General features: G+C 37.0%; 1 protein-coding gene across 4 annotated transcripts in view; it reads left to right on the forward strand.

Annotated features, from left to right (window-relative positions):
* The window catches only part of LOC132202386 (uncharacterized), a 66,143-nt gene that overhangs the window by 40,946 nt on the left and 10,497 nt on the right, over positions 1-14,700 (forward strand). The window lies entirely within an intron of this gene.

Below are 14,700 nucleotides of genomic sequence, written 5' to 3' on the forward strand. Positions count from 1 at the left end.
ATGCGAATAATGTTCTACATTTATTTAAATAAGACTAGATAGAGACTACAAAGTATCTAAATAAAATTGAAAACACATTTTATTTAGATGTATTAAAATAAGATTTATGAAATTAACTGTTTTAAATATTAAAAAACGAAATACGAAAAATTTTTTTTATATAAAAGATACAAGTGTCAAAAATATATTTAAAATTTAAAGATAATACAATCATATTATTTAAGGTAAATTTCAGTATATATTACAAATATTAATTACAAGTTAATTGAAGATAAAAAATAAAATAAAATGATCACAAGCTCACAAAAACTTAATGTGTGAAATAATAAATCAAAAATCAAAAAATGTTTTTGTATTTTATAAACTAAATAAAATGAAATTTATACTTTTTAGAGGTAAAAGTGAAATTTTGAAGCAAGCCTTCCAGTTTAAAATTGATTTTGTGTAAAGTTTTAAAAAGTGTATCTCCCTTCAAGGCCTCTTACTTTTCCCAAGAATAAAAATATCCAATATTTACCCAGGACTACGGAATTGTATAACTAGTTGAACTGGGCGAAATCTGCGGAAGAAAGAAAGAGTTGCGCCGGAACAAGCGGGTAATCAACGACAATTCAAGTGAGCGGCGCGCGGCGTATTGGAAATTCGGCGAATGCAAATTGGAACGTTGCCAGCCAGATCAGGCCAAAACCGTTGTCTCTCTCGTCATTCTCGGGCCTGGCTGCGGCGGAGAGCGGCTGAAACTTTGCACTTTCAGCTAATTCGCAGCATGTGTAGGAGCGTGCATTTGTGGCGGGGCGTATTTGTGTCGGCAGGGCAGAATGGCTCTTGTGCTTGCACCGCCTATTCCATTATTCACAAATCGCTAATTGACAAAGTTCAGCCGTTGCCTCTTGATGTGTGTTTGTATGTGCATCTCAAGTTGAGTCGGAAGGCTTAAGTGGGCAGAAAGAAGCCCCGTGCAACAAAGCTGCCGCGCCGCTGCATTACGGCAATTGTGTCTGGCGCTGCAAGAAAATGTCGACTTTCGCAACCGAGCCACTGATTGCCACTCGTGGAAAGTTTAAATTTCAAAGTGGCGCAATTTGTTGAACAAAACTCGGCTCAACACTTAACCCTAATTTCTTACACAAGTTTAAATTAAAATTACCTCCATAATAATTGGAATAATCCGGCATTCACTTTTTTTACTTTTACAAAACTATTTGCTTATAATGTAAATTTAAATGTAAAGTTCTTCTCAATCTGTCTAATACAAATATAATGAATAATAAGAGTAGAAAAATATAACGGATGCCTTGACATCTAAAGAGGCTCGTTCGGCTCAATCGAAAGATTTCATGAAAGACACTTTTAAGATTTCTTTCACATAAAATTATTTAAATAATTTAGGAATATTCATATAAAATTGATTATAATAAAAATTCCAAAATATGGCATGGAAATCAAATTTTTTATGCCATTCATGTTAAATTCATGGAAATCACTTTTTTACTTTTATTTCTGGAATCCAATGATTAAACATAAATTGCAGGTCCACAGTGACAGAGGAGTTCATCAAATATTAATAAAGAGGTGGTGCGTTTATGTAATATTAAATATTGATTTACTGGTGGCGCTCGGCAGCACCGGCCGTTCGCTCGCTTTAGTCTTTATGAATTTCAATCATTTCAGCCCAGAGCTGTGCATAAAAAGAGCTCTCTCCGCGTGTTTGGTCGACAAGAAGAGAGAGCACCACTCTGCCCACACCAGAGTTTCCATCAACTGAGCAAACTGTCACTTTTGTAGCCATTTTCCCTTGAGTGTCCGATTCCCCTTAAGTGGGTCCACCGTGTTTACTGCTGCATGCTAAGTAATGGAGCAGAAATGTACACATTGTAAAAAGAGCCGTGAGAGAGGGTAAGAGAAAAGGGAGACCTTTGCAGAGAGAGCAGTGCGCGCCGCCCGTAGCCGAGTTTCACTGACCCAAAGAAATGCACCAGATGACAGCCCCTTTGACATGGAATGCGCTGACATGTGATATTATATTTCGCTAATATTGCGCGTGTTGCTCCACAGGATTCTTGAGACTGGAATCTTTAGATTATCACAAAATGAACATGATAAAAAAAATTAAAAGTTTTCATTAATATTATTATTAAAAAGGATCCCAACATGGATCTATTTTTTTAGCAAAAAAATTATTGTAAAATTTTACAAGTTAAAGCATTTAAAGACAAGATTTTACTAAATATAATGTATTCAAATTCCGATATCTGAATTCAAAAAAATAATGGTGTTATTAAAAGAAGTTTACTGTTTTATAAAATAAAAATAAAAAAAAACAAGTAGCTTTCTTAAAAATGAATTGTACTTTTGTAAATTATTAAGTTACACATGTTATTAAAAAAAAATCTTTTTTTTATATATGTTATTATAATAAAGTACATACAAATTTATTTTCCATTCAAATCTATTGATATCTTAGCAAGTTGTTTAGCGGGAAATAAAAATTGTATAAGATCCAATTTTAGTAAATTCAGTAAATTTAAAACTGCTTGCAAGCACGTGTTTTCACTTCTTTTGTACGAAAATCACTTTCACACACTGACCTGAACCATTTTTCTGAAGTTTTATGGCGTCTTAAGAATATCTCGATGAAAAACGACTTTCGGGCGTGCATTTTTCCTTGCGGGTCGTGTCTAGGGGGGCTGCTGGCCGGAAAGTAGTCGCGAATCCTGACATATTGCCCGGGGCCAGGCGGCAGCAGGCCTTTTGGCTCCTCTGAGCTGCTCCAAGCCGATTAGGGGATTTCAAAATAAAGAACGACTACAAAACACACAACATAAAGCCACTGCGTGCTGGAAGGAGGAAATATTAAAGAGGTTACTCTTGCAGAATGACTCGTGATAAAAAATGAAAAGAGTCAAAAGAACGAGGCCGCCGCGCGCGCGCTTGCGAGAAATAAATAATGCGGGACACAAAAGGCTGACGGCAGCAGGCTTCCCCAGCGAAAATGCCATTATGCGATATGACAAAAACAAAAAACTGCTTCACTCACTTGGTTAGCCAGAAATTACGCACAATTTCTTTACTCTTGAGTAAGAAAAATCTCAGCCAGAAATAAGGGTGCAGTGATCTTGTGGCTAACAATCTGGAATTTCCTACCGAAAAAATTTAAATCAAATTTTTGGTGGATCAAATAAAAATAAAATCTATTATTTTATCTTTAAATAAAATAATAAAAACTCTTTTAGGTTTGAAAACTCGTTAAGGTTGGGCAAAGTTAGACGGTAGCGAATCCCGTCTGTTTGTCGTCTGCAATGACGTGAATTTGTTTTGAAAAAGGCCGCATGTAAATAAGCCTTAAAAACTTTCTTTGATTTTGAGCGGAAAAGTTCTCTTCTCTTTCTTTCCAGACATCAAAGCGTGCGCCTGCCGCGATGGAATCCAATAAAGTCCACGCGAGGCCGATTGTTTGTGCGAGCGGCTGGCTTTGCCTTTCTCGAATCTCTTATCACTGGCGAGGAATGTGTGTTTCGCTACAATCAGAGAGAGAGAGGGAGGGAGAGGAGTCAATAAAGGGCGCGCCAATGTTGTTTGACATGTAAAACCAATTTTATGGGACGAACGCGCGCGTGCAGTGTGCTCGCCGTTTGTGCTAGAACGCGGGCTGTAATGCCGAGTAAATAGAAGGCTGGTGCGGTGCTATTTGCGAATATTTATTCAACACGCGCCTGAAATATTGATGCGTGCCGCACCGAAATGTCAACCTGCAAAGTAAATAATAACTTTATGCATGCACGTTACGAAAGCGGCGCACGCTTCAATTGCCGCGCCACTTTCCAACTCATTTGCTATCAGTTTCCAATCGTTTTTGTTCCTCCAACGAAACCAATATTGCCAATCGAAATTCCACTTTTTGATTTACGCAAAGTAAAAAAGCCTTCATTCTCTGTAGAGAAACGCTTTTCACAATTTTTATCAATTTTTTTGCGGAATATTCAGATTTTATGCCGGCATGTCCGAAACACCCGACGGTCTCGTAATTAATTTGGCCCTTGGGAAAAAGTCTAGAAGCGAAATAGTCACTGGTGTGTCTTTCTCTCTCTGGTGGTGTTAAATTGCGTATAAAATAACCAGCGGCACCCACCCTTCTCCATTCGGACTCTTCGAGGAGTGTCCCAGGCCGGGCTGGGCGAGTAATTTGCGGAGAGCAGTTTTGCTGCCAAGAAACCGCCTCTCGCTGCCTGCATGTGTGCGTATTATGTTATAAATGCGCTTAGAGTGTGCGGGGTGGAGTGGGAGGGGTTAATGCGTGCGGTGTAATAGTGCGTGCCCGCCTTGAGATAACGGATTAAGTCGGCCGGACTCGGGATATGTGATCCGTGCGGCGCTAAGGATATGCAAATTAACGGGGCCAACCTAATTATTTCAACAACACAAGCCGTTTGGCAAATCACGTATAATTATGCTAATCATTGGCTGGCGACTTATAATAAGATGACTCCTTTAGCCCTGGCACTGTAGTGTGCGGTTTTTGCCATGCATAGCGTCGCCGTCTCTTGGTAAATGCGATTTGGCAACCGCCCTTTGCACTTTCATGCTGCATAATGCTCAGACGGGAATGTCAAAATCAGACTGGAGCACATTTTCTGCTCGGTTACAAGTTTCATTTGTGGAAGTGTTTTTGGTAGTTGCATGGAAAAATCTAGAAAATAAGTTAAAATCTCCTATGGTAATGAATGTACAATTTGAAACACGATGATCAATTGTTTGATTGGAAACAAATAAATATGTGAAAACATTATGTGTTAGAATTTCACGATCGAGGGATATTATTATTTATTCTACTCAAGTCATAAAAAAATTGAAATAGGAAAAATGAGCACAAAGGATATCACAACTAGTAAAGGTCTGCTAAAATGAGGGTGGATTCATGGTAATTTGAATTTAAAATCAGCTTTTCCTTGATGGGTTTTGTGCGTTATTATTTCTTAACAATAAACAACTCACAAAACCCATCGAGGAAAAGCCGATTTTAAATTCAAATTACCAGGAAAAAACATGCTTAATCTCTTTCCAGTATTCCCTATTAAAACACTAAAATACACTTTGAAGGTGGAATTAACCATTTTTGTGTAAAAATTTACAATACATAAACATAACGTTTGCAAAAAGAAAAACAAATGCTTCAGCTATTTAACCAAAAATTCATCTGTTTTATATTAAAAGCAAACTGCAAAAGTATTAAATAAATCCATGCTGTTATTTTTCAATATAGTATTTATTAATCTGATTAACTAGTCTTTAATTGTGTTAATTTTTGCACGATATTTTATAATTTATAACTTGCTGTACAATTCAACTCTCAAATATTTCACTAAGCATTAATTTTGCACGCAGCGGTTTTTTCTTTTAAATGGGATTAAAGCTCATTTAATGTTTGCTCTCGGCATCAGTGTCACACTTTTTTTGCAAATGCCAGCGCTGGCTGAGTGGTCGAGGGCATTATTTCCAGGCGCGTTGTGTGTTTTGCAGAGCTGCTGGTACCGCAGGTGCTAATGACCCGGCCTTTTGCGAATCCCCGCTGAACCCCGCCACGCCGCCGTTAAAAGTTTCCCCTGTAAATTAAGAACGGTTGCAATTTTGCCGGCGAATCACTCCCGCAGGAGCTGTATTGTGCAATTTCATCTGTCACCTGCCGCAGCCTACCAATGAGCAACGAGCTCTCCGCAGGCTGCGACATCAGCTTCGCATTACACAATTCCCCTGTTCTTCACCCCGAATTTCGAGAGAGGCACTTTGCCGAGCGCCAAGTGCACTTCTTGCGTGAATTTCAAATTGGACAAGTGAAAGAGGGCAGACGAAACTTATCTGCCGTCGAACGCGTTGATTGGGCACGTCAGACAACTTCAGAACTTTCTCTCTGCTCACTTTTCACGCACGGCGGAACGCAATTAAAGCGCCTTATTAATTTGGGGAACAGAAAATTTCCAGTTAAAAAAATCCCTGTTTTTTTCCGCACCGAAACGAACGAGACAAAACGCCATTCCCACAATCCCAGTCGACTTGCAGACTAGGTAGGCAACGCGCTCGTCCCGAGAGACGCGCGGGCTGCATAACCTTTCATCCTACGCTACAGCACGGGGCGGTGTGATCTGAGCCGGTCGGAAAACGAACCGGGGTAAATCGAGAAGCCCGCGAGGCATCGCACGTGTGCGCGCACACTCTCGTGACAAATGACACCGAGTGACGGCGACCCTTGATGAATGCACTGCAACTTTGCGAAGGGCTAGAAATCCGGCCTGCAGAACTAAGAGGACGAAAAAAGGCAGTTGTGAAAGCCGCCTGATTACGACACAAACGCATCGATCGGCACCAGAAAGGTCCCTGCGAATTCTGTCGCCAAATCAGCTACGCTCAAACGAGACGAAAATCGTGGTCATTATGGCCTTCGTTATTCTATGCGCAGACGATGTATCTGTTCGTCACCGGGCAAAAGGTGAATATAGAGGTCGAGCAAAACTGCTCCCAATAATGTCGCGCTATCTCGCTTGCTCGACTTCATTTCTCCTCACTGACACTTTATCGAACGCCTTTTGCTAGTTTGACGCTGTTAACTTTTCGTCACCATGTATTTTTCATGTCAATGGAGGCATCTAAGAAAAATCGAAAAACGCAAAGGGGTTTATTGAAATTTTTCGTTCCAGTTACTTAGAATCTACAGCATTAATTACAATGTCTGCAATCTTTAAAAATTCATAAAAAGAAAGCATTTCAAGAATGACAGCTTTTTTATTTGTGTTAATTTAAAAAAAACTAAAACTGAAAAACCGATAAATAATTAAATTATATATATATAACATTATTTCTTAAATTTTTGAATAACTTCTTCAAACTTCCTCTATATCCCAAATTCATCAATATTATTCTATTCAAGTTGAAAAATATTAATTTTCTATGAAAGTCTAAAATTAGGCTAATTATATAGAAACAGTTGAAAAAGAATTAGATACTTTTTTTCTCTGTTATTTATCATTTTCGTTAATGATCGTCACCTACGTTATCTACTTGATTTCCATACCGAATAACGCAATTGAGTAATTTATCGTGTGGCAGTAGCGATGATTAATCCTCAATTAATAACACTTACGGCCATTTTTCAAACCGACTGTCGCGACTGAGCACGTCTGCCGGACTGGCATTTTCCGGAATAGAAAGAAACAATGGCAACAAAGGGGTTTTTTGCGCGCTATAAATCAAACTTCATCTGTCACCCTTTCGACCTGCACGAGATCGATACATATCGAGAGAGAGGCAGAGGCAGAGAGAGCTAGCAAAGCAGCTCGTGTGTTTCGAAACACGGCGTCTTTTGTTGGCTGCGATATAACTGGGGTGTATGTAAATGACGCACGTCACATGTTGAGAGAAAGCACAGCGGAGACACTCACATCAAACGAACGCTGTATCGGCGGCGGCTTCTTTGTGTGGCGGAATCTGGTGGAAACGGCGGCGCTGCGCTGTCGGTCCCAGGCAAAATTAATTGCCATCCACAAGTGCTGGCAAATATAAATCCAGCCGAGCAAGTCATAATGCAGCTTCCTCGCTCGCGCACGCCGAGAAGTTTCGGCCGGAAGGACGTTTCCTTGCCGTTGAATGGCATTAAGAAAGAATGAAAGAAGCAGCGGCACCTCCCTGCTCTCGCCAGACGGAAACGCAGCAGCCTCACAATGGCCCGGTCTCGGCGCGAAATAATAATAATGGCCCGCTGATGCACCCAACGCAAAAAGCCACCCTGAGAGAATAATGTACACCAACACAACCATAGTTGCTGCTGCTTTTTGTGCCGACGGAGAGCGTGTCGGGTGTCGCCAGTTAAACCGGCGAGAGTTTGCTGCTGCCTTGATATGTTCTTTTTGTGTGCGTACATATGTAAAGAGTGCTTTATGTGAGCGAGATAGATATAGAGGAATGCCTATGACAACAAAAGGCGCAAATTCAAAATTGTTTGGAGCCAGCATTATCCGTATATATTCCATTACACTCGAAACTTGACAATTTACATCTAACTTTGCAAGATAAGGGAAACGTCACTTTAAGTCATGAAAATTTATTTTACATTTTTAAGCAATCTGAAAGAAAAACTCGGTGTTTAATGTTTAAATTCTTCTGTGAAACTTTTAAATGTTTTCAAATCTATATTGAGAGAGATTGCAAATAAAAGCTTAATAATAAAAGCCTATTTAATTGTAAGGCTGGTTTGTTTTAAAAGCACATTTAAAAAAATAATTTATGTTGCTTGTTTACATTTTTGTAAATCTTAATTTTCATAATCGTCTCTGACAATGCTAAGTAAGATTTGCACCCGGATTTGAATGGTAAATGGAAAAGAAAGGGTTGGCTCTCTTTCCTCTTCAAAAATAAGAGCCTAAGTAAAAGGGGGAGCTGCTCTTCAATTTTGAAGAAGTTTCGTAAATTAATGATTTTGCCGAGTGTCACATCCATGCGACCGGATATTACTTTGCCTGCCATCCGCCTGACAAAACTTGTTTCTTCCCGCTCTCGTCGTATTTAGATATTTTATCAAGCTTCTCTCTGCTGCTTTTCTTATTAAAACTTTTTGTGACACGAAATATTAATTATGCAGTCCATCGTTGATTTCATTTTCTCTTGGGAATCCGTGTGGCTCCAGATTCTGATAAAAACGTCGCGCCGACAACTCGGGGCGCTAAAAAGTTGCCGCATCTAAAATTCATGCACACTTCTTCGTGACTCTTACTTTCGTTGTGACTTTTTTTCGTTATCTTTTTTCAACTCAAACATTCCCTTTTCATGAATGACGGACGGTAGCCGTCCGTTGTTATCAGAGGTCTTGTTGTTATTTACAAAGTGAATTTGCATATAATGTGAAAATGTGATTTTTAAAGCGGAAAAGCGTGGTTACTGGTAGTTGACTACAGGCGGAAATAATTAATTTCAAATATCCAACACAACATTTCGTGGTTTATATCAAAGTGCCGTTTTTAACAACCGACAAAGTGAAAAGTTTGAAGCTGAAAACAGGTTCGGGGTTACGTTAATTTGAATGAGGCCAACTTCTTGAGATTCAAAATCTCCGAAGTGGAAATTTCGCTTTAATGACTTTCATCTTGAGATAATAATATGAATATATCCCGCCAACCACAATTATTCTAAATATGCTTTCGAAGAGTCAAGCAGCGAAACAACGCCCACGATTGGGGAAATGAGAGAACGGGAAAAGAAAATTTTGCTTGTTAAAGTGAACTACAAACCGAGTAGGAAACACAAGAGAGGAATTAAGATAAAAACTAAATAATATTTTGAAATTGACTGTAAATATTTAAAGATAAAGAGAAAATAAAGATAGTAGACATTGAAATTTATTTTTTTAAATATTGCAACATAATCAGCGCATGAAAAATCATACATGCATAATTTTTTACTACACTGGTGATGTTGTTTGCCGGAATGTATCTTATTGCTGAGCGCATGTTGGCACTTCGTTGATATGCGGAAAAATGCAGATGCGGACATTTCCATATCAACCACTATACACGCACTCGCTCCCGCACGCCCCGCTCATAAATGAAAAGGGTTGCGAGCAACGTTTTGCTTGCTCATTTAACTCTCCACGTAACAAGTAACAAGACATACTAGAAATGTTTTTTATTTCCTCCTCAATTAGTTAATAAAAATGTCAATATTTTTTAGCTTTTATATTTTTTAATCTATTTAGTTCACCTTTCAACCAATTTTTTAGGCTAATTGTTAATTTAAAATACTTGGGCACTGGTTTTTATTGCTCTTTCTTGATTCAATTTTTTAGTCATCTTGTTAACCTAATACGCATTGTTCTGAACATTTTTTAAATTAATTTTCATAAAATCTTAGTAAATAAATAGCGTTATATTATTAATATGACTCAACATGTTATAAATATATTTGAACTTTTCCCCAACTTTTTTGGTTTAACTAATTTTATCTATCTTATGCCGAACCAGAGGGTTTGCATTATACTGCTTTAAAGTAGATAGTAATCTTACTCCCTCTTTCCCCCGTTTTTTGCAGTAAAATTAAGCGAGGCTTAAAGTTTGTCAGAAATTTAACTTATCTCTGTGGAATATTTACACACGATACAAACGGGCAAGCGGAATTGCTCCCGGGACGACAATATGTCATTCGGCCTTGTGCTGCATGCGAGTAAAAAAAGAGCCAAATGCGCTCTTGTTCAAATTGTGTTTGCGAGAGCTGCTTTTTTCTTGTGCTGTATTATTTATTATCACAGTACTTCTGCAAATTAAAACTGCGAGGGGAATGAGAGATACTGATTGTTATAAATAAAAATTAAAAATTACCATATTCTGGCTGCGTGAACGAATATTTAAGTCAAAATTATTATCAATTACACACCTTGTGGAAAACAAAAGGAGATGTCAATTTAGTGTAATTACATACTTGCTTTTCAAATTGACATGGCTTGTGTTTGATTATATTGCATATATTATTGATAAATATAATTTTTAATAATTTTATTCAAGGTTTTGCGAGTTTTTACTCAGTAAATATGGAAACATAAAATTATGATGGTATAAAAACATTAATATAAAAATTTATTTTAAAATTTATTTAATTATAAATTTCATAGTTAAAATCGTTTCTTAAATTACTAATGAATAATTTTTATTTCAATTAAATTCTCAATAGTTGTCTGTATAATTATATTTTTACAAAAAAGTTTTTCATTGGCCATTATAATTATTCGCCACTGCAGAGAAATTGTATCTGTAGAGTTTGACGACCTCTGCTCAAGAGGGCTGATTTAGAATTCCCTCAGCCGCGCTCGGTGAGTGGCCTCGTCACCTACCCTCTCGCCCCTCATTGCTCTCTCTCTAAGCGTGCAAAAAGAATTCGCCTGGCGGTGTCCTATTTTCGAACAATGGCCTCCGCCTCATTAATGCACACACACGGCCTGAGCGCCTCCCTCTTGACACACACACACGTGTTTCTCTTCAAACGGTCTCGCATCACGCCCGCTGCTCCAAACTCAAAACAACGGTAAATTATACACGAACCACATTATTCTGGCGTTGCAAAAATGCAACTGGCACTTTTACGTGCACTTCGGCAGGTTTATTTTCTCGTCGCTATTGTGTGTCGCTGCAGCTATATGGAAAAAATAGAGTGGATGAGAAAGCCGGCCCCGGAGATATTGTGTTTCGCAAATTAAATATTCAGCTGGCGGAGTGCAGCAAGACGTCGTGCTTCTCCAGACGGCAACGTGATGCCGGCAGCCAGGGTCGCTACTTATTATTGTATTATTAAATAAAAATGTCATTAAAGCTCGACGAATTAATGCAGTCCGCAGAGGTATAACAAAGTATGAAAGCGCCACAAACAGAGGGTTGATGGATTGCACGTCAGAGGAATTAATTGTTCAGAGCCTTTGTTTGCGGCGTTTACTTCGGATGTGTGGCGAGCGCAGTAATTAGTGGGCCATTATCCGTTAATAAATGTGTCCAATGATGCCCGGTACGGCCGGAATAATAATTAATGCAGTGTAAGCGAACTGAACTTGGCGTTTCGCTTTGCTGCAAGTGAATTCAAACTTTTAAATATGAAAAAAAAAATTAAGGCCTCCTTATTGATGAATTTCAGCCCAAATTCAACTCTGCGAATTTTTAATAAATAAATTGCTAGACTTGGAGATGACTAATGGAAATAAAATATGGGACGTAAAAGGGAATAATCTAAAGATTTGATCTTTTTAACAATTTAACTTTGAATCTTTTAGGATAATTGTTAAGGAGGGTCTATTGCTTAGTAATGGCCCGATCAATTTTGCCCAAAATTTGACAGTCTGCATAAAAAAATGCGGGAAACATTATGGTGAAGAGAAATGAGGGGCATGTTTGACCTTTTTGGCCCATTTAAACCATGTAAAAGATCAAATTTCACTCCAGAGTACAACAATCGGCAACAATCAAACAATGCACTGATTCGACTAGAAGCTTCCCCTTACTGTTGATAAGCCGATTTTTTGGGGACATTGTTCAGTGCACTGGACAGCTCAGTGGGTAAGAACGCGCACGGTAGGACTCACAGGCTGTAAGGTACCTACAGACCTGTGAGCCGACCAAGACGGGTTCGAACCCCACTGGGTTGGCCTTTTTCACATCTTTCTTTAGGTTCAATAGAATTCCAAATCACATTTACTTGTTAAAAAACTTTAATTTCACAATTTTTTTTTTTAAACTTTTATAAAAGTTTGTTATTTTTGAAATCAAGGTGGAGGACTAACAATTGCAGAAACGATTATTTGTCAACGACGCAAAACCTTGTAAATACAAAATAAATAGGGTTTGGCCGCTTTAAAAGGAAATTGCGCGCTGAGAAATTTATTTCACGAACGAAATCATCACAAATTTCTCTATATTTTAAAACGTATTTTATTCTTCTTTGAATTGTGGTCTCAATCAGACGATATTATTTATTTCGGGTTACATATTTCAATAATTTAAAAACTGTTGCAATTTTGGCCGTTATAAACACTTGAAACGTGCCGAGAAATATAATTTATTTATATTGAAATCTAAAATTTCGAGAATTTTTTTTAAACTTTTTTCAAAAGTTTGTTATTCATGAAATCAAGGTCTTCAGCCTGCAGGACTGAAAATGGCCATTTCGATTATTTGTCAACGAGGCAAAATCTTGTAAAATATACAAAATAAATAGGGTTTGGCCGCTTTAAAATGACATAGCGCGCCGAAAACTTTATTTCCTGTTGGAAATCATCTCAAATTTCTCTCTATTTAAAACGTATTTTGATCTTCTTTGAATTGTGGTCTCAATCAGACGTTATTTTTCATTTTGGGTTACTTATTTTAATAATTTAAAAATTGGTGCAATTTTGGCCGTTTTAAACAGATGAAACATGCCGAGAAATATAATTTATTTGTAATGAAATCTTATATTTCGAAAATTTTTTTAAACTTTTTTCAAAAGTTTGTTATTCATGAAATCAAGGTCTTCAGCCTGCAGGACTGAAAATGGCCATTACGATTATTTGTCACCGAGGCCTAATCTTGTAAAATATACAAAATAAATAGGGTTTGGCCGCTTTAAATTGACATTGCACGCTGAGAACTTTATTTCATGATGGAAATCATCTCAAATTTCTCTCTACTTTAAAACGTATTTTAATCTTCTTTGAATTGTGGTCTCAATCAGACGTTATTTTTCATTTTGGGTTACTTATTTTAATAATTTAAAAATTAGTGCAATTTTGGCCGTTTTAAAAAGATGAAACATGCCGAGAAATATAATTTATTTGTAATGAAATCTTATATTTCGAAAATTTTTTTTATACTTTTTACAAAAGTTTGTTATTCATGAAATGAAGGTCTTCAGCCTGAAGGACTGAAAATGGCCATTACGATTATTTTTCAACGAGGCAAAACCTTGTAAAATATACAAATTAAATAGCGTTTGGCCGCTTTAAAATGACATTGCGCGCCGAGAACTTTATTTCCTGTTGGAAATCATCTCAAATTTCTCTCTACTTTAAAACGTATTTTAATCTTCTTTGAATTGTGATCTCAATCAGACGTTATTTTTTATTTTGGGTTACTTATTTTAATAATTTAAAAATTGGTGCAATTTTGGCCGTTTTAAAAAGATGAAACATGCCGAGAAATAAAATTTATTTGTAATGAAATCTTATATTTCGAAAATTTTTTTTAAACTTTTTACAAAAGTTAGTTATTCATGAAATCAAGGTCTTCAGCCTGCAGGACTGAAAATGGCCATTACGATTATTTGTCACCCAGGCCAAATCTTGTAAAATATACAAAATAAAAAGGGTTTGGCTGCTTTAATATGACATTGCGCGCTGAGAACTTTATTTCATGATGGAAATCATCTCAAATTTCTCTCTACTTTAAAACGTATTTTAATCTTCTTTGAATTGTGGTCTCAATCAGACGTTATTTTTCATTTTGGGTTACTTATTTTAATAATTTAAAAATTGGTGCAATTTTGGCCGTTTTAAAAAGATGAAATATGCCGAGAAATATAATTTATTTGTAATGAAATCTTATATTTCGAAAATTTTTTTTATACTTTTTACAAAAGTTTGTTATTCATGAAATCAAGGTCTTCAGCTTGCAGGACTGAAAATGGCCATTACGATTATTTGTCAACGAGGCAAAATCTTGTAAAATATACAAAATAAATAGGGTTTGGCCGCTTTAAAATGACATTGCGCGCCGAGAACTTTATTTCATGAACGAAATCATCACGAATTTCTCTGTATTTTACAACGTATTTTAAACTTCTTAGAATTGTGGTCTCAAAAAAAATTTTTAAAACAATAATATTTTCTGGGCGCGCATTTTTTGGGTACACAGGCTCATTATTATTTACATATTTGATTATTATTGATTATTATTATTGCTTTAATTTAACTGCGTTTTCTGCAAACAACCAGCAATTTAAGTGATTTGCGTCCCGTTGCTATTTCCTTTGTTATTTGTTAGACCATTGTTGAATCTCTTCTTCGTCCTTTTATAATGAAAGCCTGGGAGCGAGAATAGCGAGATGCAGTGTATTTGTCTGCAACAACATCACGTGTACAACTAAAGAAATCTTATCTGGTGCGGTCAGAATGTTCGCCGTAATGGACTCGAGAGAAGGAGCTGGAAA

The sequence above is a fragment of the Neocloeon triangulifer genome, unplaced genomic scaffold (assembly GCF_031216515.1).
Source record: "Neocloeon triangulifer isolate White Clay Creek 2 clone unplaced genomic scaffold, ASM3121651v1 ptg000015l, whole genome shotgun sequence".
Taxonomy (NCBI): Eukaryota; Metazoa; Arthropoda; class Insecta; order Ephemeroptera; family Baetidae; genus Neocloeon; species Neocloeon triangulifer.